Source organism: Apodemus sylvaticus, chromosome 23, assembly GCF_947179515.1.
Source record: "Apodemus sylvaticus chromosome 23, mApoSyl1.1, whole genome shotgun sequence".
In the NCBI taxonomy this organism is placed as follows: Eukaryota; Metazoa; Chordata; class Mammalia; order Rodentia; family Muridae; genus Apodemus; species Apodemus sylvaticus.
In genome coordinates, this window is record NC_067494.1 from 52,091,975 (window position 1) to 52,116,641 (window position 24,667).

The following is a 24,667-nucleotide window of genomic DNA, read 5'->3' on the forward strand; positions in this document are numbered from 1 at the left end:
CTAGAGGACCCACCCTCTTGGCTTAAACTTTTTCTCCCCAGACAACAGGAATTTTTTGCCTTTGATTTTCCTACCCCCACCTTATTCAGTTCCACAGGTGGAGCTGCCAGACAGCCCTCCAACAGGCTGACCCACTATGGGGCAGAGGTGGGTGGGGTGGGGGACCTGCTGCAGGGACACTTGGATTGTAGCCTGAGCCTGAGTCTGGTGTCCTGCTGCTTGGTGATCAAGGAAACCAACCTCATCACAATTGGCCCTTTGCCCCTGTTGACCTTTATGCCTGAAGAACTCAGACCTCACCCTTTTCAGAAATTAATCTGTTAGAATCAGTCCTGTTCACCCACAAATTCACTTGGGATGCCTGCTAGCAGCTTTTTCAGGTTCTGTTCACCACAAAAGAGGGAGAAAATCCAGACAGTGGCCAGGAAGCTATTTCTTGGCTTTGTAGAGGAACCCACCAATGACCAGAAGCTGTTGAGGCTGCTTTCCCTTTCCCACCCAAATGGCTTTCTAACACTGTTGTGCTAATGTGTATGTGATTTCTTTTTCATAATCCTTTTGAGAATTCCGAGTTTTCTCACACAACAAATAGCTTTGGAATGAACTTTTCTGTTATAAGTTGTTAGGGATTTTTGTATCAGTCATATTGAATTTATGTTGCAAATTGAAGAAATCCAACATCTTTAAAAAAAAAAAAGAAAGACACCATTTTAATGGTGTTGCTTGCAGTTGTATAAATGGGTAAAGGGTGTTCTCCATAATCATTCAGTTAGCAAACTATGGAAAGTGTGTAAAACTGAAACTCATGTGAACTACTGTACAGGGCCATAGAAAGGGCACATTTATGTAGACTTTAGTGACACAGTATACATTGTTAGGGTCACATGAACGATAGCATAGCACTAACTATAGTTCATAGCACTAAGTGCCTTCTTAAAGAACTTGGAAAGTTCTCATATTAACAATTAAAAATAATTCCACTTACTGTCTCCATAAACATAAGATCAGATCTGTTCATCTACAGAACCTTCACTAATACTTCTGTGGAGTTTTTTATTTTTTCTGCCTTCCCACTGAGGAAGATGTGCCAGCTAACAGCATTAGTGCTCTATATTGTTTGTCATGTTTGCTGCTTTTCCTCCAGGGTTGTCTCCTGTCTACCAGGTGAGAAGTAGCTGTAATTTACCTGAACCTGGCCATCATGAAGCCACAAAAATAAAACTCCTGTTTCCTAAAATCTCTCTTTAATTGGTAATATTCTGGCACCGTACCTCTTGTGGGTCAGACAGATTACACTGCGAGCTATCTACCCAGATTCCAGGAGGAAAGAGGGGAAGTACCTGGTGAGCGCTGTGATGGGAGCTCAGGAAATCACTGCAATCAGGACCAGGTGAGCACGCGGGCGGGGCTGACAATGGCCAGAGCAAGAGTCTGAACACTGAATAGTAGAGTGAATGGGTCCTCTCGGGGCTAGCTGTGAATACTCATGCATAGGATTCCAGTGGTACTGAAATCCATTTCTCTGAACTTCCAGTAAGGATCTAGCCTGCTACCAGAAGGCTGGGCGGGAACCTCTCTGTTGTGTTCCTAATGGAGTTACTCATGTCACTCAAGGCTCATGGCCATTCAGGAGCTCCAGGCGAACCTGCCAGTCAGAAGAGGAGGCGGGTTCTTCCGGGTTTGGAGAGGTGGTTCCACCTGGCAGCTGAGCAAGTTTCAGTGGTTCACTGTGGTTTTTGGAGTCCTGCTGCTGGATGCTGGGAGACTCGTTCAAGCAAGCCCGAAGTTGCAAGATGGTGAGCACAGGATCACTGCCTACCACGGGAAGGAGGGAAAGGAGCAGGGGGCTGAGCAGTGGGAGTTGTTGTGGTGGGTTTTTCACTGACTGGTGCAAACTAGTGGCCAGATGTTGCCTCTTGTGAAGTCCCCTGTCAGGTAGTTGTTGAAAAACTTTACTCTGGAGGCTGCATCTGTGTAGAGCACTTGGAACAGTGTCTTGTGTGCAGAAACATCTTGGGAAGATGCCTAACTTGGAGAGTCCTAGTTTTCACAAGTTCTCCCGAATTTTTGTCAGCTTCTCTTTCTCTTCTGTTTTCTCTGCAGAGATTTGTATGTAATTCTGCTTGTTTGCTATTTAAGAAATCTCTCTGTCCATGTTCCTCTTTTTTGCTTCTCTCTTTCTCTCTCTCTCTCTGTCTCTCTCTCTTTCTCTCTCTCTCTCTCCCCCTCCCTGTGTGTGCGTGTTTATTCTCCAAGGATTTCTCTTTTTGTTCTAAATATTTATCTAGGAAGTTAATCACCAGCCGAATACTGGTACAATTTTTTTATTTTGCCTATCAATCTAGTGATGTACTCCAGGTTTTCCTTCTGTTTATCTCATGAATCAGCATCGCCTGACTCCAAGCCTTTGGTTCTTGGGAGTCTGGAGGCATGCATTCTTTCTTAACTTGGGAAAATCACTCTAAGATCTATCTGGCTTTCTTAAGCACAGATGATAGGCTAGCTGGACCCTGCCCTGAAGTTACTGTTTCTAAGAGGCCTGGGGGTAACCTTGCTCTTTCCTTGGTTGACCCTGAAGTCAGAAATCTCTCTGTGATCCTCTACCTAAACAGACAAACAAATAGGTGGGTGGTATCCCCTTAGATCTCCACTTCCTAAGTCTCTTTATCTCCTTCTTTAGTAATTTCCTAACAACTTCCTCACAGTGCAGCTGCTTTTATTCCTTCTGGTTTGTGGAGATACTCATATAATTCATATTGAGCCCTGTGGTGGTGGTGGTGGTGGTGGTGCGCGCATTTAATCCCAGCACTTGGGAGGCAGAGTCAGGCAGATTTCTGAGTTTGAGGCCAGCCTGGTCTGCAGAGTGCGTTCCAGGACAACCAGGGCTACATGGAGAAACCCTGTCCGGAAAAAAAACAAAAAACAAAGGAAATAATTCATATTGAATTATTATTTTTGCATAGTTGAGAAATTATGTATTTTTACACTCGTGTATTCAGAGCTATTTCCCTTAAGTGCTGTCCTGATGGTCCCAGTGTTTACCATTTTGCAGAGACAGCCACACCTTTAATTCCTGGACTCCCACTGTGTTTAATTATCTTGGAGTGAAGGACATTCCTTGAAGGAGTGTGAAATAAGTAAATTATTATGCAAGCAAGCAGTTTGCCCAGCCCAGCCCTCAATGCTCTAGAAAGCTCAAACCAGGGCTTTGTCCCAGGTGCAGAAACTGTGTCACTCCATGTCATCAGGGCCAAGCCAGGCTTGATGCTCCATTACAGAAGTTACTTCCAGATGTTTGCTTCCTTTTGTTGCAGATTTCCATACTTCTCATGGCCATGCAGCTCTCTGTCCTCTCCCTCTAGACACCTGATCCTGAACCTTTGTGTTGTTCTCCTGTGGTCTGCTCTCCCACCAAGTTCCTTCCCTCCTTCTGCCAGTTATGACTACTTTATTCTGCATAGTAAGTGAGATCTAAGCATCCTGGCTTGTGTATTAAGTCTTCTTTAGCTTCTTTGTGTCTGGTGTATAACATGTATCCTCTATTATGAGACTAAAATTCACTTATAAGTGAATACATATCATGCATATCCTTTTGGGACTGGGTCACCACACTAAGGATGATAATTTCAAGATGCATCCATTTGCCTGCAAAACTAATGATGTCTTTTTCTTTTTTTTGGATTTGTGTTTTTCTTTGTGTAGCCCTGGCTGTCCTTGAACTCACTCTGTAGACCAGGCTGGCCTTGAATTCAGAAATCCACCTGCCTCTGCCTCCCAAAGGGCTGCGACTAAAGGTGTGTACCACCAACACCAGGTGATGTCTTTGTTTTTAATAGCTGAATAGTATTCCATTGGTTAGGTGTACCCCATTTTCAGCATCTACACTTTATTTGAGGAACATCTAGGTTGTTCCAGTTTCTGACTGTTGGGAATAAATCTTCTATGAACATAGCTCAGCTAATGTCTTTGGGGAACCAGACAGGCCTTGTTTCTCTAGTATATTCTACAAGTTCTTCTCTTGGCATTTAGCATTTAGGTTGTGATTCATTAGGGGTTATTTTTATCTAAGGTGTAATAGGTATCTCATGTGTTGGGTGAATGAAAGCAAAATTCTTTCAATATTTCTCCATTTTATTTTTAAAGAAACAAACAAAAAGGTGGATTGGCTTTAGAACAGCTTCATCTTTAACCTTTTAGAAAACTGTTCCTGAGACAAGTGATCTTGTTAGCTGGATCCCAGTCTCATGCTTGCCCTTGCTGAACTTTGTAAATGTATAGATAAATGTTCAATTATCTGAAGAATCACCACTCATTTCCACAGTGGTTGTGCCAGCTTGCAATCCCACCAGCAGTGGAGGAGCGTTCCTCTTTCTCCACAACCTCTTTAGCATTTGCTGTCCCCTGAGTATTTGTTCTTGGAGATGCTGACTGGTATGAGGTGGAATCTCAGGGTTGTTTTGATTTGCATTTCCCTGGTGATTAAGGATGTTGAAGATTTCCTTAGATGTTTCTGAGCTGTCCAGTACTCCTCAGTTGAGAATTCTTTGTTTAGCTCTGTGCTGCATTTTTTAATAGGGTTATTTGGTTCTCTGGAGTCTAACTTTTTGAGTTCTTTGTATATATTGGATATTAGTCCTCTATCAGATGTAGGATTTGTAAAGGTCTTTTCCCAATCTGTTGGTTTTCGTTTTGTCCTATTGATAGTGTCCTTTGCCTTACAAACCCTTTGCAATTTTGTGAGGTCCCACTTGTTAATACTTGATCAATAAGCTATTGGTATTCTATTTAGGAAATTTCCCCTGTACCCCTATGCTCTAGGTTCTTTCCCAGTTTCTCTGCTATTAGATTTAGTGTATCTGTTTTTATATGGAGGTCCTTGATCCACACAGGGAGATAAGAATAGATCAATTTACTTCCTTCTACACGTTGACTGCCAGTTGACCAAGCCCCATTTGTTGAAAAGGCTGTCTTTTTTCCACTGGATGGTTTTAGCACTTTTGTCAAAGATCAAGTATTATTTTGTCAAAGAAATTGATCTAACTCTATGAGGAATTGATTTGGAATTTTGATGGGGATTGCATTGAATCTGTAGATTGCTTTAGGCAAGATGGCCAGTTTTTCGATATTAGCCCTGCCAAAGCATGAGCATTGGAGATCTTTCCTTCTTCTGAGAGCTTCTTCAATTTCTTTCTTCAGAGACTTGAAGTTCTTGTCATACAGATCTTTCACTCGCATGGGTAGAGTCACAGCTAGGTATTTTATATTATTTGTGGCTATTGTGAAGGGCGTCATTTCTTTCTCAGCCTCTTTATCCTTTGAGTTTAGGATGGCTACTGATTTGTTTGAATTAATTTTATGTCTGGCCACTTTGCTGAAGTTGCTTATCAGATTTAGGTGTTCTGTGGTGGAATTTTGGGGGTCACTTAAGTATGCTATCATATCCTCTGTATATAGTGATACTTTGGCTTCTTCCTTTGCAATTTGAATCCCTTTGACCTCCTTTTGTTGTCTAATTGCTCTGGCTAGGACTTAAGTACTCTATTGAACAGGTAGGGAGAGAGTGGACAGTCTTGTCCTAGTACCTAATTTCAGTGGGATTGCTTCAAGTTTCTCTCCATTTTGTTTGATATTAGCTACTGGTTTTCTGTAGATTGCTTTTACTATGTTTATGTATGGGTCTTGATTTCCTGATCTTCCCAAGACTTTTATCATCAAGAGATATTGAACTTTATCAAATGCTTTCTCAGCATCTAATGTAATGATCATGTGTTTTTCTTTTTGTTTGAGTTTGTTTATATAGTGGATTACATTTATGGATTTCCATATATTTAGTCTTCCTTGCGTCCCTGGGATGAAGCCTACTTGATCATGGTGGATGATCTTTTTGATGTGTTTTTGGATTTGGTTGGCAAAAATTTTATTGAGTATTTTTGCCTTGATATTCATAAGGGAAATTGGTCTAAAGTTCTCTTTCTTTGTTGGGTCTTTGTGTGATTTTTCTGTCAGAGTTATTGTGGCTTCATAAAACAAACTGGGTAGCGTTCCATCTGTTTCTATTTTGTGGAATAGTTTGAAGAGTATTGGTATTAAGTCTTCTTTCAAGTTGTGATAGAACTCTGCATTGAGGCGGGGCGGTGGTGGCACACTCCTGTAATCCCAACACTCTTGGAGGCAGAGGCAGGCGGATTTCTGAGTTCGAGGCCAGCCTGGTCTACAGAGTGAGTTCCAGGACAGCCAGGGCTACACAGAGAAACCCTGTCTTGAGAAAAACCAAATCAAAAAAAAAAAAAAAAAAAAAAAAAAAAAAGCTCTGCATTGAACCCATCTGTTCCTGGGTTTCCCAGGAACCCATCTGTTCCTAGTTGGTAGGTTATTAATGAGTGCTTCTGTTTATTTAGGGGCAATGGGATTGTTTGGATCATTTATCTGATCCCGATTTAACTTTGGTACCTGGTATCTGTCTAGAAACGTGTCCATTTCCTCTAGATTTTCTGCTTTTGTTGAATATAGGCTCTTGTAGTAGGATTTGATGATTTTTTTTTGATTTCCTCAGTATCTGTTATGTCTCTTTTCATTTCTGAATTTGCTGATTTGGGTACTGTCTTTGTACCCTCTGATTAGTTTGGCTAAGGGTTTATCTATCTTGTTGGGTTTTTTCAAAGAACCAGCTTCTGGTTTGGTTGATCCTTTGTATAGTTCCTTTTGTTTCTACTTGGTTGATTTCAGCCCTGAGTGTGATTATTTCCTGCCATCTACTCCTCTCAGATGTATTTGCTCCTTTTTGTTCTAGAGCCTTCAGCTGTGCTGTTAAGCTGTTAGTGTATACTCTTTCCAGTTTCTATTTGGATGCACCCAGAGCTATGAGCTTTCCGTTAGCACTGCTCGCATTATGTCCCATAAGTTTCGGTGTGTTTTGCCTTTGTTTTCATTAAATTCTAAAAAGTCTGTAATTGCTTTCTTTCTTCCTTGACCAAGTTATCCTTAAGTAGAGTGTTGTTTACTTTCCATGTGTATGTGGGCTTCCTGTTGTTGTTGCTGCTGCCCCTGTTGTTTTTGTTGTAATTGAAGACCAGCCTCAGGCCTTGGTGATCCTATAGGGGGCAAGGAATTATTTCAGTCTTTGTATATCCACTGAGGTCTGTTTTGTGACTGAGTATATTGTCAGTTTTGGAAAAGGTACTGTGAGTTGCTAAGAAGAAGCTATGTTCTCTTCTTTTATGTTACAATGTTGTATAGATATCTGTTAAATCTATTTGGTTCATACCTTCTGTTAGTTTCACTGTTTCTCTCTTTAGTTTGTGTTTCCCTGCTCTATCCATTGATGAGAGTGGGGTGTTGAAATCTCCCACTATAGCTGGGCAGTGGTGGCACATGCCTTTAATCGTAGCACTTGGGAGGCAGAGGCAGGTGGAATTCTGAGTTCGAGGCCAGACTGGTCTACAGAGTGATTTCCAGGACAGCCAGGACTATGCAGAGAAACCCTGTCTCAAAAAAAAAAAAAAAAAAAAAGAACAACAAAACGAACAAACAACCAAAAAAAGAAATCTCCCACTATTATTGTGTGGGGTGCAATGTGCTCTTTGACCTTTATTAAAGCTTCTTTTATAAATGTTGGTTCGCTTGTATTTGGAGAATATATCTCCAGAATTGAGAGTTTATCTTGGTAAATTTTTTTTTCCTTTGATGAGTATGAAGTGTGCTTTGTCATCTTTTTTGATTACTTTAGGTTGAAAAATCAATTTTATTTGATATTAGAATGGCTATACCAGCTTGTTTCTTGGATCCATTTGCTTGGAAAATTGTTTTCCATCCTTTTACTCTGAGGCATTGCCCTGTCCCTGTCCTTCCATGAAAAATTTTGCTCTGTAGCCCCACCTCTTCATGTCTGAGAGGGTGACGTCCCCTCCTTGTGACATCCACCTTCATGGTACATTAAATCTCCACAGGACTAGGTGCATCCTCTCACACCTAGGCCAGGCCAGGCAAGGCAGTCCACTGGTACACATGTGCCAGGGGCCTTGCAGCAGCCTGAGTACACTCTGATTTGTGACTTCTCTGGGAGCTCGCAGGGTTCAAGAGCGGTTGACATTGTTGGTCTGTTTTCTCATGGGGTTGCCATTCTCTTCAGTTCTTTCATGTCTTCTCATAAGTCTCCCATAGGTGTCCCTGACGTTAACCCAATACTTGGCTATACCTTCATCTGTCTCACTCAGCTACTGGTAGAGCCTCTCAGACAACAGCCATGCTAGGCTCCTGTCTGAAAGCACAGCACAGAATTAGTAATAGTGTGAGGGTTAGTGCTCATCCATGGAATAGGGCCCACATTGGTCAGGTCTCTGTTCAGCCATTTCTCATGATATGCTCTATATTTTTCCCTTCATTATTCTTTAGAAAGGATCAATGATGAATGGAAAAATTTGAAGGTATGTTGGTATTCCAATATACCAACTGTCTATGTACTTCAGGTTCCATATTCCCACTATTGCACATTTCACCTAAAGTTACCCACATTGAGTACTGAGAGTATCCCCTATGCCAAGTCTCCAGGACTTTCTAAATATACCTTTGTCCCCCACTGTCTTAGTCAGGGTTTCTATTCCTGCACAAACATGACCAAGAAGCAAGTTGGGGAGGAAAGAATTTTTTGAGCTTACAGTTCTGTATTGCTGTTCATCACAAAAGGAAGTCAGGACTGGAACTCAAGCAGGTCAGGAAGCAGGAACTGATGCAGAAGCCATGGAGGCATGTTTCTTACTGGCTTGCTTCCCCTGGCTTGCTCAGCCTGCTCTCTTATAGAACCCAAGATTACCAGCCCAGGGATGGTATCACCCACAAGGGGCTTTCCCCCCTTGATCACTAATTGAGAAAATGCCCCATAGCCGGATCTCATGGAGGCACTTCCCCAACTGAAGCTCCTTTCTCTGTGATAACTCCAACTTGTGTCAAGTAGACACACAAAACCAGCCAGTACACCCACCCAGTAGCTCCTAATTTCCATTCATACCAGTGGCCCTCTGGGCTTCTCTCCAGTCTCCCATACCTCATTCTGCCCCCTTTTCCCCTTCCACTATGCTGTCCTACACAGGTCCTACCTTCTGATTCCCATGTATATTTTTTACCCCTTCTAAGTGGGATTGAAGCATTCCCTACTTGGACCTTCCTTCTTGTTTAACTTTTTGTGGTCTGTAGGGTGCATCATGGGTTTTCTGCACTTTTTGGATAATATCTCTTATCAGTGAGTATATACCATGTGTAACTTTTGTATCTGGGTTGCCTTATTCAGAATAAAATTTTCTACTTCCATCCATTTGCCTGAAAAACTCATGATGTCTTTGTTTTTAATAGATGAATAGTATTCTGTTGTGTAAACCTGCTCCACATACTCGAGCACATGTCCTTGTGGTATTGTGGATCACCTTTTGTGTATATGCCCAAGAGCAATATAGTTGGGTCTTCAGGCAGAACTAATTCCAATTTTATAACTTCCAGAGTGTTTTAAGCAGTTTGCAAACCCATCAGCTCTGGAGGAGTGTATTCCCTGATCAATATCCTTGTGAGCATGTGCTGTCCCTTGATTTTTTTGATTTTAGCCATTTTGATTGGAGTAAGATGGACTCTCAGGGTTATTTTGATTTGCATTTCTTTGAGTATTATTGATAGTGAGCATTTCTTTAAATGTTTCTCGGCCATTCAAGTTTCCTCTGTTGAGAATTTTCTATTATCTCTGGACGCCTGTTTCTGGGCTACTCAGTTTTTTGAAGTTTAAGATATTGAGTTCTTTATATATCTTGGAGATTAACTCTGTCCCATGTAGGTTTAGTGAAGATCTTTCCCCCTGTTTCCATGTTGTGGTTTTGTCTTGTTGACAGTTTAAGGAGGTTTCATCTGTCACTTGCTAATCCTCGAGCCACAACTAGAGAGTTCTCTACTACAGTGTTTGAGGTAGCTTATGTACTCTCATTTATCTACAACTATATTGGGAAGACTTCTACTTTTCCAATTTGCATTCCCTTGATCTTCTTTAGCTGTGTTATTGCTCTGGCTAGAACTTCATTTAGTACTTTGAATAGAAAGAGGGAGTGGACAGTCTTGTCACTGATTTTAGTGAAATTCCTTTCAGTATCTCTGCATTTAGTTTAATGTTGTCATGTGACTTTGTTGAATATTCACATTTTTGTTTGTAATAGTTCTTGTTTTCCTTTCTTTCTTTCTTTTTTTTTTTTTTTTTTTTTTTTTTTTCCTGAGACAGGGTTTCTCTGTGTAGCCCCGGCTGTCCTGGAACTCACTTTGTAGACAAGGCTGGCCTCGAACTCAAAAATCCACCTGCCTCTGCCTCTAAAATGATGGGATCAAAGGCGTGCGTCACCACAGCCCAGCTGTTTCTAATAGTTCTAATAAGAATCTTCATACACTATTGGCATTTGGGCATTGATGAGTTAATGAGTAATATCACACACATTAAAATTTTAGAACACCAGAAATGTTCTTTGATTTATTGCAATCTTGCAGGTGTAACATAACTATATTCTTCACGTCAATGTTGATATGTAAATATTAAATTTTCATGAGTATTTGATGGGAAATGCAACTTTATCCTCTGGTTTATTCTCATGATCCAGTACAACAAATATGAAATGTATGGTTCAAATATTAAAAGAGCAGTAGAAATGCAGTGAAGGTAAAATCCTTGATAAATAAAACATTCTAGGTCTATTGGGATCCAACTTTAGTTGTTCCTGTGTATTTAGGATCAGTTAGGGATGTGAACCCTGCTAAGAATTAAGAATGAAAATCTGCATATTGACTTTCTCAACCTGGAGCAGACATGGGGACTCTAATTCAAGATAAATCATTACTAGCATATTTAATATACAGTACAATTTGCAGAAAGATTTCCAGGCAACAATCAGTCAAATTAGTGCAATCTAGGTGCATAATATACTTTAAGTTTTGACTATATAGAAAGTGTTTGGCAAAGTACATGTGTCCACAAGTGTGGGTTCTATATATGAACGACCTAGAATTTAAAGTGATCTATTACCAATAACATGGAGGGAAGCCTGCCACAAAGAACATTGAACACTTGCCCTAAGCATGTTTGGTAGGCAAGTGAAGAAAGAGTCTGGGATAATCGATCTGCAGAATTTAGATAAGGTCTCCCTCTATAGCAACAGTAGGTAAGTTCTACCTTCAAACTGCAGAGAGGTCCCCTTGTCACTAACAAAATCCACTGTGAGACTTTTGGATTGCTTGCAGGTATTTTTTTTTTTTCCTTATTCATTGGGAAGAATACCCCGTATGATTAATACTCCTACATTCCATGGTGACCTGTTGGTGCAAGGAACTTTGCCCCCAATATTCTCTTGTGAATTAAAGAGTGAAGATCTCCAGCAACTGTACAAATTAGCCTCAGGAAAAGATGAACTCCTTCTTTTATTATTCAGGGCTAAATGGCCTGTCCTGAAGCCATTTTACATGCATACAGCAGAATGTACTCAGAAAATTTTATTCGTATATTTGTACATACTAAATTTCATATACTTAACAAGGAGCAAACCAGCTGTGAACAGTATTGGAAAGGATTTAGAGAGGATTAAGGAAAAACTGAACTAATATGTTTTAATTAAAATGTATAGTTGTCAATATTATATAAAAATCGACTAACATTTTGACTGGGTCTTAAGAGCAATGGATGTTGTTACAGAAGACACTAGTTTCATCCCCAGAACCCACACAGTATCCAAGTATTTGCTCTAGGTGCATTCCCAAGTATTGCCTTCTGGATTTTGTTGGTAATTCACAGAGACACTTGAATGTGAACATTCATATATATATAAAATTAAGGTAAACTTTAAAAGAAATTGATTTGTATTCAGTGATATCAAAGCCTGAGACATACAGCGTCAATTTTAGTTAAACTATAATGTTTCTTGTCATGAATCAAAGCAGCTGTAGACTTTCTTTGAGGCAGTTTGCTCAGAGACAAATCCCTTATTCTGAAGTTAGAATAGCACAGCAAAGCCTTTTGTCTAAGAAGAAGAGTATGCACTGTGTTGATCAATGACTTTTCCTCATTGTTTTCTGAATTTTGTTCTCTGTCCTTTACATAAGAATTGTGGCAATGATACATCTCTGTGTCATGTCCTACGCATAATTTAGGTACTATTGGCTCCTGAGCAATTTACATTCTTGGTGTCATTTACTTTATTTTTAGGTATCAAATTGTGGTACAATATGCACATTCAGAGTCATGTTTGCCCATCATTTTAATAATTTATGATGTTGTTTGGATGACTTGGATGTGGAAAAGCCCTTAAATATCTGTGCTTTTAAAGTGTGACCATGTTCAGAGTAGGCTTTAAATAAGCATGATTAGGAGGAGGCAAACCCATATGTGAACAAACCCAGAATTCCTAGGTAAAATCTCAATGCTCCTTTTCTTCTTCTTCGTCTTCTTCTTCTTCTTCTTCTTCTTCTTCTTCTTCTTCTTCTTCTTCTTCTTCTTCTTCTTCTTCTTCTTCTTCTTCTTCTTCTTCTTCTTCTTCTTCTTCTCCTTCTCCTTCTCCTTCTCCTTCTCCTTCTCCTCCTCCTCCTCCTCCTCCTCCTCCTCCTCCTCCTCCTCCTCCTCCTCCTCCTCCTCCTCCTCCTCCTCCTCTTCTTCTTTTTTTATGAAATCCTTGATTTGGAAATGCTTCCCAGGCTCTTCTTGCCTGCAAAGGTTAAATAAATGTATAAATAAATAATAAATAAACAAGTAAATAAATCAAAAAATTTTTAAGTAAAATTTACCTACCAAGGACATGCCAAGATGATAGATATATAGACTATTAGAAGATAGGCAAAAGTGCTATTGAAATACTGTACGATCCCCAAAACCCGAGGGCGCCACAGCATCCAGTGCCTCGGAAGGCGACATCCATATCACTCACGAGAAACGGTCTTGATGCTATAGCAAGAGGATTTTTATTCCAGAGGCTCTGGGCTCCACAGTTGTACACCACGCAGGGGGACAGGACTGTGGACCATGAACAACTCAAGTCAGGAGTATTTAAAGGGAAAAATCACAAGGCAAGGGGTGGAAGACAATCATGCACGGGATTGGAAGCACAGAATGAACAAGTCAGGCCATAGTTTATGCTTTAAGGAAGGTTAATGATTATTTGGAGCAAACATCCTTAGGGCATTGTAGAGTTAAACATTGGGCCAATCATCAGCTGAGCTAGCTCCTGGGACAGGGTGAGCTATCTCTTGAGGCCAAAGGTCTCAAGCTGAGGGCAGAAAGGCAATATACTCAGTGACTCAGTGCTAAGCTTATTGCTGGGGTCTAAAAATATTGAGTTGGGGGGTAATGGCATTAGCAGTTTACAGAAGCAAGATAAACAGATAATTAGCTCATTTCTAATTACCTTACAGGGCCAGGATCACTTATTCAAGGCCCTTTTGCCTAGCTCTTAACAAAGGGCAGGTTCTGGAATGTAAAGTGTTTGGGACTCCTTAGAAAGCTGGCCTTACTCTGAAGCTAATAGAAAAGAAACTGGGAAGACCCTTGAGGACATCGGTACAGGGGGAAAGTTTCTGAACAGATCATCAATAGCATATGTTCTAAGATCAAGAATTTACATATGGGACCTCATAAAATTACAAAGTTTCTGTAAGGCAAAGGACACCAACAAAAGGACAAATCGGAAACCAACAAATTGGGAAAAGATCTTCACCAACCCTACATCAGATAGAGGGCTAATATACAATATATACAAAGAAGTCAAGAAGTTAGACCCCAGAAAACTAAATAACCCTGTTAAAAAATGGGTTACAGAGTTAAACAAAGGATTTTCACCTGAAGAACTTCAGATGGCAGAGAAGCATCTTAAAAAATGCTCAACTTCATTAGTCATTAGGGAAATGCAAATCAAAACAACCCTGAGATTTCACCTAACACCAATCAGAATAGGTAAGATTAAAAATTTAGGAGACAGCAGGTGTTGGCAAGGATGTGGAGAAAGAGGAACACTCCTCCACTGCTGGTGGGGTTGCAAATTGGTACAACCACTCTAGAAATCAGTCAGGCAGTTCCTCAGAAAACTGGGCACCTCACTTCCAGAAGATCCTGCTATACCACTCCTGGGCATATACCCGGAGGATTCCCCAGCGTGTAATAAGGATACATGCTCCACTATGTTCATAGCAGCCCTTTTTTTAATAGCCAGAAGCTGGAACGAACCCAGATATCCCTCAACAGAAGAATGGATGCAAAAAATGTGGTATATATACACAATGGAGTACTATTCAGCCATTTAGAAACAATGAATTCTTGAAATTCTTAGGCAAATGGATGGAGCTGGAGACCATCATACTAAGTGAGGTAACCCAGTCTCAAAAGATCAATTATGGTATGCACTCACTAATAAGTGGATATTAACCTAGAAAACTGGAATACCCAAAACATAATCCACACATCAAATGAGGTACAAGAAGAATGGAGGAGTGGCCCCTTGTTCTGGAAAGACTCAGTGTAGCAGTATATGGCAAAACCAGAACAGGGAAGTGGGAAGGGGTGGGTGGGCAAACAGGGGGAAGGAAGGGAGCTTATATGGACTTTCGGGGAGTGGGGGGCCAGAAAGGGGGAAATCATTTGAAATATAAATAAAAAATATATTTCGAATAAAAAAAAAAAAGAAGGCTGGCATCAGAGTTTTTTTGGAGCAAGATAGCATTTTAAACTTTTGATTTCTTGGGGGTCATTAGAGACTTAGGCTGTATTTTCTATCCTTTCAATACAAATCTCTTAAGATGTGGAAAAGGTCTGGCCCTAGTCTGGAAACCTTACCCAAGAACTAGTACACTGTGTTGCTTTAACACACTAGTTGCTTTAAGACACTCCAACCCTGAGGGAGGAACTCATGTCATTAAAGAGTCACTTGCCAATCTGTGCCTCCAGGCAAACCTGCTGATCAGAATTGGAGGGTTCTTCCAGCTGCCCTTGTAGCTGAGCAGTCTTAAATACTTCATTTGTTGTGTGCTGTATGCTACTGCTGGGTTGTGTCAGAGGAGCTCAAGCAAGCTCTGAAACTGCAAAATAGTGAGCATATGTTTAGTGTCCTCAATGAGGAGGAGTGGGGTTGGGGGAGGGAGCAAAAATTGTCCTCCATTTCAAGGAGTGGGTGCAAACCATCCTCTAGTTACAGCCAACTCTGATGTCCCTTGTGGTAATAGTCATTCCCAGGACACACTGTGGCATGTGAGTATCTTATCTGTAGGAATGCAACTGCACAAAGCATTTGTAGCAGAAGCTTCTGTACTGAAACATGCCTGTCAAGATGGCAAATCATAGAGGCCAGATTTCTTTGCTGTCTTCAACAGGGATGCTTTAGCATTTAGGTGTGTGACATCCATCTGAAGTTAATTTTTTTGCAGTTTTTAAATTTCATGTCCTGTGGGTAGAAATATGATAATAAGCTGTTATGTAAAAGACTAAAATTGATGATGTAAAGGGTTTACCAGTTCTTATTAGATGGTAAGCCACACCAAGTAGACTTCAGACGACTGAAGACTGACTCTATAACATTCACAAATCAGCAGTAGTCCAACCAGCCTTGTTAGCAGTTAGAATCCTAGGATACTCGACTTTGTTCTCGGCCTATAGTAATTGAGAGTTGTGCCTGGTATAGTAGTAGCTCGGGCTGGCATTTGTGCTTCCATCCGCCCAGTATCTTCTGGCTTTTATAGTCTCTGCTGAGAAGTCTGGTGTAATTCTGATAGGTCTGCCTTTATGTGTTACTTGATCTTTTTCCTTACTGCTTTTAATATTCTTTCTTTTGTGCATTTTGTTTTGATCATTATATGATCATTATATATCATTATATAATGATTTGATCATTATATTCTTTTCTGATCCAATCTATTTGGAGTTCTGTTGGCTTCTTGTATGTTCATGGCAAAATGGCTAAGAACCAAAACTCAGGTGATAGCAGATACTTGAGGACTCAGCTATACCACTCATGGCCATATAGCAAATGATTCTCCAACATGTAACTAGGACACATGCTCCACCATGTTTATAGCAGTTCTATTTATAAATCTGTAACTGCCAGTGGCTACTTTTGAACTGTTTACTGGGCCACCTGGAAGAAAGATGGGGATGGGAACAGGATGAAGGGAGAAAAACATGGAGTCAAGACAAGATTTCCAGCTTAAGACTAAGTTTAATGGTGGTCTCCATATTATATAGGCGGGGCAAGTCCCTTCCCCAAAACCAGGGAAAGGGTGTGTTCCCAGGAACTTGTCAGGCTGTTCTCTGGGTGTTGGCTCCACTGCTCAGGTGCTGGGCGGGTCACCTGCTTAATTCAGGAATTTGTACACCTGGAGAAACAATGGACTTCACCTTAGTCAAAGTCAAGTTGTGCCAGGTGGCTTAGCACAGCAATACTGCTCTGTATACCTGTACCACTATAGGTATACCACTCCTGGCATAGAGCCAAAAGATTCTCCAACATGTAACAAGGACACATGCTCCACTATGATCATAGCAGCTTTATTTATAATAGTGAGAAGCTGGAAAAAACGGAGATGTCCTTCATCAGAGGTATGGATATAAAAAATGGGTTTCATTTACATAGTGGAGTAATGCGCAGGCTGTTGATTCCCTAAAATCTTTCCAGTCGATTATTCCTTTTTACATAAGAGGTATATAGGGGGTTCCTGATTTTGTTTCAATTGCTTTAGGATTCAGCCACTATCCTGGAAGTGCCTAAGAGCTATAAGAGTTTTCTTGTGGTAGTTTATGTATTTTACAGTTCACTTACATACACTATGACATCAGTAGCCCATTTGTATACTTTGAAATCTTCCATTTTGTGAAATAGTAAAATAGCTACACCAACTTCCATTTTAGGTCTACTTCATTGGAATATTTTTCCCATGTCTTTAGCTTGAGGTAAAATCCAGTGATGTTTCAAAAATCCTGAACGCTGGCCCTCTCTGGGAAATTATTGGTATCACAGGTGTTTGCTCTCCTGGCCAGTGTGAGTCAGAAGCCTAAGCCCCTTTTCAAAGGAATAAAGCCTCATAATTAGCTATAATAGTGTTTCCCATTCTGGGACACTTGCCTGCTTTGAAGAGTCAGCTTTTAGTTACTCAGAAGGAGATTTTTGAATAAACTGCCCCTCCAATTCCTTTCTCTTTCTCTCTGCTTTCTCCAACTGTTTGTTGACCTGGAAGATGTCCGTCTTGGAAGATGAATATACAACTGGGATGAATGTGTAATTAATTTTAAGAACCGAAGTAATATTCTGATTGGTTTCCTTCCTTGTGGTTTGATTTTTGCAAGGCATACTGGGTCATACTATACAACTCTGGATGTCCTCCAACTCACTGCATACACCAGGCTGGTATCAAACACAATGAGATATATTTTGCATTAACCAGTCCAACCATCTTGCTCATTGCTTTTGTAGTAAATAATTATTCATACAGTGTCTCTCATGTGTGCTTGCTATGCTTGATCTGTTTGCTTGTCTCTTTATGTCTTTAGTCTTCCAAGGGTGTATCCAATCATAAGAGTGAAGAAAGGACAGATGAGAACCTCATTATTCAGTTTCCTTGAGAAATGACTTGGCAGTCATGGTTACATTATAACTTCTGTGTCAGGAAACAAGTCAGCGCAGGACCAAAATTGCTTCAAAATATTTTCAATGAAATATACCTGTCTAATAGTTCATTATCATGCTTTCCTTTGTCCATATATATGGGATATTTTAGAATGCAGTGACATATGATGATGTACTGGTGAAGTTTACATGGGAAGAATGGGCTTTGTTGGATGCTTCGCAGAAGAGTCTCTACAAAGATGTGATGCTGGACACCTATAGGAACCTCACTGCAATAGGTAAGACTGTGAATGTAGTTTTTAAAATGAGGGGCAACTGTTTTTTTGTCATTGTGCTTGTTCATGTTTGTTTGTTTTTGTGGTTTTTATTGTTTTTGTTGTTTTTATTGATGTACTTCTATAATTTCATTTGAGAAGGAGGACAAATAAGGTGAATAAATCAGGCCTGTTTCTAAGGATCACTAAAGAATTTAAAGTTTTTTAAATTTTGCCTAAACCCCAGTACTATATCATACATTTTCTTGTCCTATATTCTAGGTTATAACTGGGAAGATCACAATGATATTGAAGAATATTGTGAAGATTCTGTAAGACAGAGAAGGTAATTTTCTTGTGCATGCTGATACATACCTCTGAATATGCCTCTGATGAAATCTTAATGTGTTCTTGAAACTTTCGTTAAAAATCAAGCACGTAAATGAGCACATCTTTAAGGATACTGATTATTAAATTCATACAAATGTGATACCTCAGTGTCAGGTATTGGATTTGTGTTTGCAAGCCATTCTTTAAGAAAGAAAACATGTAAACAATGCCTTAACAGATAGTACCATTTCAATTTCAGGCCCATTCAAACTACACTGCAGAACTGCCAGTCTGTTTGTTCTCATACCATTCAGATAGGGAAAGTGTACACAGTGCATGTGTAATCAGTTTATATGCAAAACTTTCTGATATGCACGTCTGTAGTATACTGATATTACTTATATACTTGTAGGAATGTTGCTAAGATTATTGAGAATGGAAGTTTATGAATGTTTAAAATGTTGTTGGAGTGAAAACTTAATCCAAATACCACATGTCTATGAGGAACAAAAATTAAAAATGTGTGAATACAATGTATATATCCTTTCTTTGTTATTGTTCCGTTCATAGGTGTTATATAGGACATGTATATCTCTGTCTGTCTGTCTATCTATCTGTCTGTCTGTCTGTCTGTCTATCTATCTATCTATCTATCTATCTATCTATCTATGTTTCTATGTCTCTATCTTTTGAACATAAAGTATATAATTTTCTACACCTAAGTGATATTGACCTAACCTCTGTTGCTCTCTCATAGGATAATTATAAGATCTGTAAAGTTTTCCACTTATAGTAAATTTGTTGAAAGTTTAACATTTTCAATTAATTGATTTCACACTTTCCTTGCAAATACATCAACAAACTTAGATTGCACAATATCCCTATGAGTATTAGTAATGTAGAAAATTTATGATTGTCCTGTTTAATTTCACCAGTGTTGTATGGCTCACATTATTCAAAATTTATGTATGCAATTATTGAGGTAATGCTGTGAATGCCTGTACATTTTCTCACATATGTGAAAAACCTCATACAGGAAAAGGATGGTATAATTTTGAGGTATGTAGTAAATGCTCTTACTGTCAGTGGTATCTTTATAGTTATATAAATAATACTAACAATGAAGCAAACTACCACGGATTTAAACATAATGATAGAACACAATTATATGTGCTTCCTCTTTAGAATGAAAAAAAGTTGGTCAATAAATTCATACAGATAAATGATTCATTAGTAGTATGAATTCGGTAAACCTTTCATATATGCCAGTAACATACACAGGCTTGAAAGTAGTCATACTATAGAGAAACACTCTCACTATATCCAATGCATTGTATCCTATTTGTATTACAGGCATCTTCAAAGGGATAAACCAATTCATACTAGAGAGAAACTTTATGAATGTATGCAATATGACGGAGCCTTTGCAAGAAACAATTACCTTCCATTACATAAAAGGATATATACTGTATCCATTGTGTATTATACTAGTTTTCAAACACATAGAAGAACACACACTGCAGAAAAACTCTGTGATTGTAACCAAAGAGGTAAAGCCCATTATTGTCAAAGTCATCTTCAAAGGGATAAATGGAAAGATACTGGAGAGAAACCCTATGAATGTAACCATTGTGGCAAAGCATTTGCACAACACAGTCATCTTCAAATACATAAAAGAACACATTCTGGAGAGAAACCCTTTGAATGTAACCAGTGTGTCAAACCCTTTGCACACAAAGGCGATCTTCAAAGGCATAAAAGAACATATACTGGAGAGAAACCCTATGAATGTACCCAGTGTGGCAAAGCCTTTGCACGTCCCAGCCATCTTAAAATTCATAAAAGAACACATTCTGGAGAGAAACCCTATGAATGTAACCAATGTAGCAAAGCCTTTGCACGACAAGGCGATCTTCAGAAGCATAAAAGAACACATTCTGGAGAGAAACCATTTGAGTGTAAGCAATGTGGCAAAGCCTTTGCACAAAACAGCCATCTTCGAAGTCATGAGAGAATACATACCGGAGTGAAACCCTATGAATGTAACCAGTGTGGCAAATCCTTTGCAGAACACTACCTTCTTCACAGACATACAAGAGCACGTACCGTAGAGCGGTGCTATAAATGTAACCACTGTAGGAAAGCATTTTCATCACAATGCAGTCTTCAAGTGCATAGAAGAACACATATGCAAGAGAGACCCTTTAAATGTACCCAGTGTGGCAAAGTCTTTGCACGTCACAGCCATCTTAAAATTCATAAAAGAACACATTCTGGAGAGAAACCCTATGAATGTAACCAATGTCCCAAAGCCTTTGCACAAAAAGGTGATCTTCAAAAGCATAAAACAACACATACTGGAGAGAAACCCTTTGAATGTAACCAATGTGGCAAAGCCTTTGCACGACACACCAATCTTCAAAGGCATAAAAGAACACATATGGGAGAGAAAGCCTGTGAATGTAACCAATGTGGCAAAGCATTTTCAGAACGAGGCCGTCTTCAAGTGCATATAAGAAGACATACTGGAGAGAAACCCTACAAATGTAACCAATGTAGCAAAGCATTTTCACAACGAGGCGGTCTTCACATGCATATGAGAAGACATACTGGAGAGAAACCCTATGAATGTAACCAAGGTAGTAAAGGATTTTTATCACAATGCAGTCTTCAAGTGCATAAAAGAACACATACTGGAGAGAAACCCTTTGAATGTAACCAATGTGGCAAAGCCTTTGCACAAAAGAGCCATCTTAAAATTCATAAAACAACACATACTGGAGAGAAACCCTTTGAATGTAACCAATGTGGCAAAGCCTTTGCACAACACACCCATCTTCAAAGGCATAAAATAACACATACTGGAGAGAAACCCTATGAATGTAACCAATGTGGCAAAGCATTTTCAGAACGACGCAATCTTCAAGTGCATATAAGAAGACATACTGGAGAGAAACCCTACGAATATAACCAGTGTAGCAAAGCATTTCCATCACAAGGCAATCTTCAACTGCATAAAATAAGACATATGGGAGAGAGTCCCTAAAAATGTTACCAATGTGGCAAAGCCTTAGCATTCTATGGCAGTCTTCAAATTCATAAAAGAACACCTACTGGAGAGAAACCCTATGGATGCAACCAATGTGGCAAAGCCTTTGCACACTATGGCAGTGTTCAAATGCATGAATGAACACATACTGGAGAGAAAGCCTGTTAATGTATCCAGTGTGGCAAATCTATTGCAGAACATGGCCTACTTCAGAGGCATAAAAGATCACAATCTGGAGAGAAACCCTATGACTGTAAACAATGGGGCAAAGCATTTTCAGGACAAGGCAAACTTCACGTGCAAAATCTGTACTAGGCTGGCTCTTCTTTTAAGTTTAACAAGTGTATCTGGCCATTGCTCCTTTGTGTTTTGTTTGTTTGTTTTTTGTTGTTGTTTTTTTTCTTTTTCCATCCTTTATCCTCATCTCCTACCCGTAGATTCATTGCCTACAACAAGATAGGATAGAAACCACGATAGAGGAGAAGGACATCCTGAAACCCAATTTCTTGCTTTGACCACAGCTACTAACAAACCACAAAGAATGTTCGTCCATACAGGACCATCAAGTCCCAACCTGACCTCTCAGAGCCTATGTATATAAGTACCATCTGAAAAGTTCTCCAAATTCAAAACATCACAGAATTGCAGTAATTATCAGTGGCTAGCAAAACCGTGCTTCTGGTAGAGTACGTGGCAAATCATGGTGAGCCACTGAGGACACTCAAAAAGCAGACCTGCATCCCCACAACTGGTATAAAATGAAAGCACATCCTTACCATATTCCGCTGACTTTTAAAGATGCCAAAAATTTATATTAATTTTAGAAAAGTTGCATCATCAGTCTTTTTGAAAAATGTTTTTGAAACAAGGAATTTTGTCACCTTGATCCCAGTCTCTTGCATCCTAAGGCAATAACCTTGCTTCCCATGTCATTGCACTTCCTACATCTGGAGTTGAAAGGCTGTATCACAAGGAAGTTTCAAAATTATTCATTTCAGTCATGTAATGATCTGCCTGTTGTTGAAATCAGAAACAAATATACTTGTTGTTCATGGCTTCTGCCTTCAGGCTAGAACAGGAAGAAGAGTTTCCTGTGTGCACTGGAAGTTGAAAGAATGCAGACCATAGGTACCTCACAGATTAAGTTTAAGGGAGTCACCAGCAGAGGTCTCCATCCTGAAGAAGGTCACAATGTGTCAAAAAGAGTGATTTTATGATCGCCAGCATTTATTTACTCATGCATTGATAGGTATACACCTTGGGGAGAATATGCTGAGCCCAACTTTGTTAATCTAGTTGAATCAGTTAAGAAATTTGAATCAGTGGTTATTGGCTATAACTATGTGTTTCAGGCTACAGAATTCAGCAGCTAATATTGCACATAGTGACAAAATCATACATGATCTTATTGATGCCATTTTCCCTACCAGGGAATGTTCTGCTCTTTTTAAAAGTCACAATGGCTATGCATTGTTTCAACTATATCTATCATTCTCACAAGTCAAGGGTGGTAACCTCCCCCACACCTTTTTTTCCCATTTTTTAGTGCATCACTGCTCTGATCACCTGTTTTGTCTATTCTCCAATTACTCTAGAGAGTTAAGAATTTTATTTTTCTTAAGTGGTATTGTTATTTGATTGTCTTTAGAAGAATTTCTTTTGTAACTTAGACTTGCCATTTACTGTATAATTTCTTTGTATACCTAATCCTGCCTCTGGTAGCCATTGCCTGAAGAGAGTCATGCAGACCCTTCTAGCTGAGACAATTGAATGACTGTCCTCAATTGAATGAATGTCCTCCTTTGTCTTAGACTTTCTCAGGGAAAATATATATGCAGAGGAACTTCAGAAAGTATGAGTCCACTTATTAACTTTGAAGCTGGTATAATCAAAGCAAAGAAAAGGAGTGGGATGAAAGAGAGAGGTTTCTTACTTTGATAATAGTTTCTAAGGAAATTAACTTATAAAAACTTATTATCTGTAATTTCATGATTTACTAGCTAGTTTGTATGTCAGGTTGGGCACAAACTGGAGTTATCACACAGAAAGGACCCTCCCTAGTGGAAATGGCTCTGAGATCCAGCTGTAAGTCATTTTCTCCATTAGTGGTCAAGGGTGGGATGGCACATTTTGGGTGGTGCCATCCCTGGGCTGGTAGTCCTGGGTTCTATCAGAACACAAGCTGATCAAGGTAAGGGAAGCAATCAAGTAAGCAACATTCCTTCATGGTTCCTGCATTAGCTCCTGCATCCAGGTTGCTACTCTGAGTGAGTTCTAGTCCTGAATTCCTTTGCTGATGAACAGCAATGTTTAAGTGTAAGGTGAAGAAATCCTTTCCTTCCCATCTTGCTTTTTGGTCAGGATGTTTTTTTGAAAGAATACAAACCCTGACAAGACTCCTGAGTTCAACCAACACAGAAGATCTTGACAATTGTTGTGGCGATGCTTAATAGTAATATTCCAATGTTAAGATCCACATCCAGAGATGAAAGGTGTGAGTCATACTTAGCTTGCTTTAGAACATATGTCTGAAACATGGGTATATTTTCAACCATAAAGCCTAGTTAATCTTTTTAAAATAATTTTTGAGATAATAATTAAATCATTTAAACTTTTACTTTCTCCCTATTGTTAAATCTCAAACATTGGCACAAATGGTTGAGGTCTGTATTTAATAAATCAGAGATGGCCACACTGTCAAGTTCTCCCAGAATCCCTTGGCCTCTACCTGTTACAATTGATAATTATGAGATAAAGGTTTTATTTATGAGTTTTGGTCTTATTCCCAACATTGAATCCCTTATCTTGTTAGAAAAGACAGTTGTGCCTCTGGAAGCTGACATAAATTCAAAACCAATTATATGATCAGTTTTAGAGAAGGTACCATGAGGTGCTGAGAAGAAGGTATATTCTTTTGATTTAGGATGAAATGTAATATTGATATCTATTAAATCCATTTGGTCCAAAACTTCTCTTGGTTTTACTGTGTCTCTGTTTAGTTTGTGTTTCCCTGATTTTTCCATTTTTGACAGCAGAGTGTGGAAGTCACTCACAATTATTGTTTGAGGTGCAATGTGTACTTTGAACTTTAGTAAAGTTTCTTTTACAAATGTGGGTGCCTTTGCATTTGGATCATAAATGTTCAGAATTGAGAGTTCCCCTCAGTGTGTTGGCGAGGGAAATCCAGCCCTACAAAGGGAAATCTATTTTTCAGAACTCAGAAATCCATCTGTGTCTGCCTCCCAGAATGCTGGGATTACAGGTACCACCGCATGGCTAATGGGAATTTAGTGTTACCTCTTTAAGTGCATCTACCTGTTGACCCATGTTATCCTGTATTTCTTTAAGGGATTTTTGTGTTTCCTCTTTACGGACTTCTACCTGTTGACCTATGTTCTCTTGTATTTCTTTCAGGGAGTTATTTATGT

At 39.4% G+C, this 24,667-nt stretch overlaps 2 pseudogenes; both read left to right on the forward strand.

Annotated features, from left to right (window-relative positions):
- LOC127673653 (zinc finger protein 431-like) overlaps positions 1-24,352 on the forward strand; it is a 59,447-nt pseudogene extending 35,095 nt beyond the window's left edge.
- Positions 1,373-22,411, forward strand: LOC127673668 (zinc finger protein 431-like; annotated as a pseudogene).
- Positions 24,353-24,667: the final 315 nt, after the last annotated feature.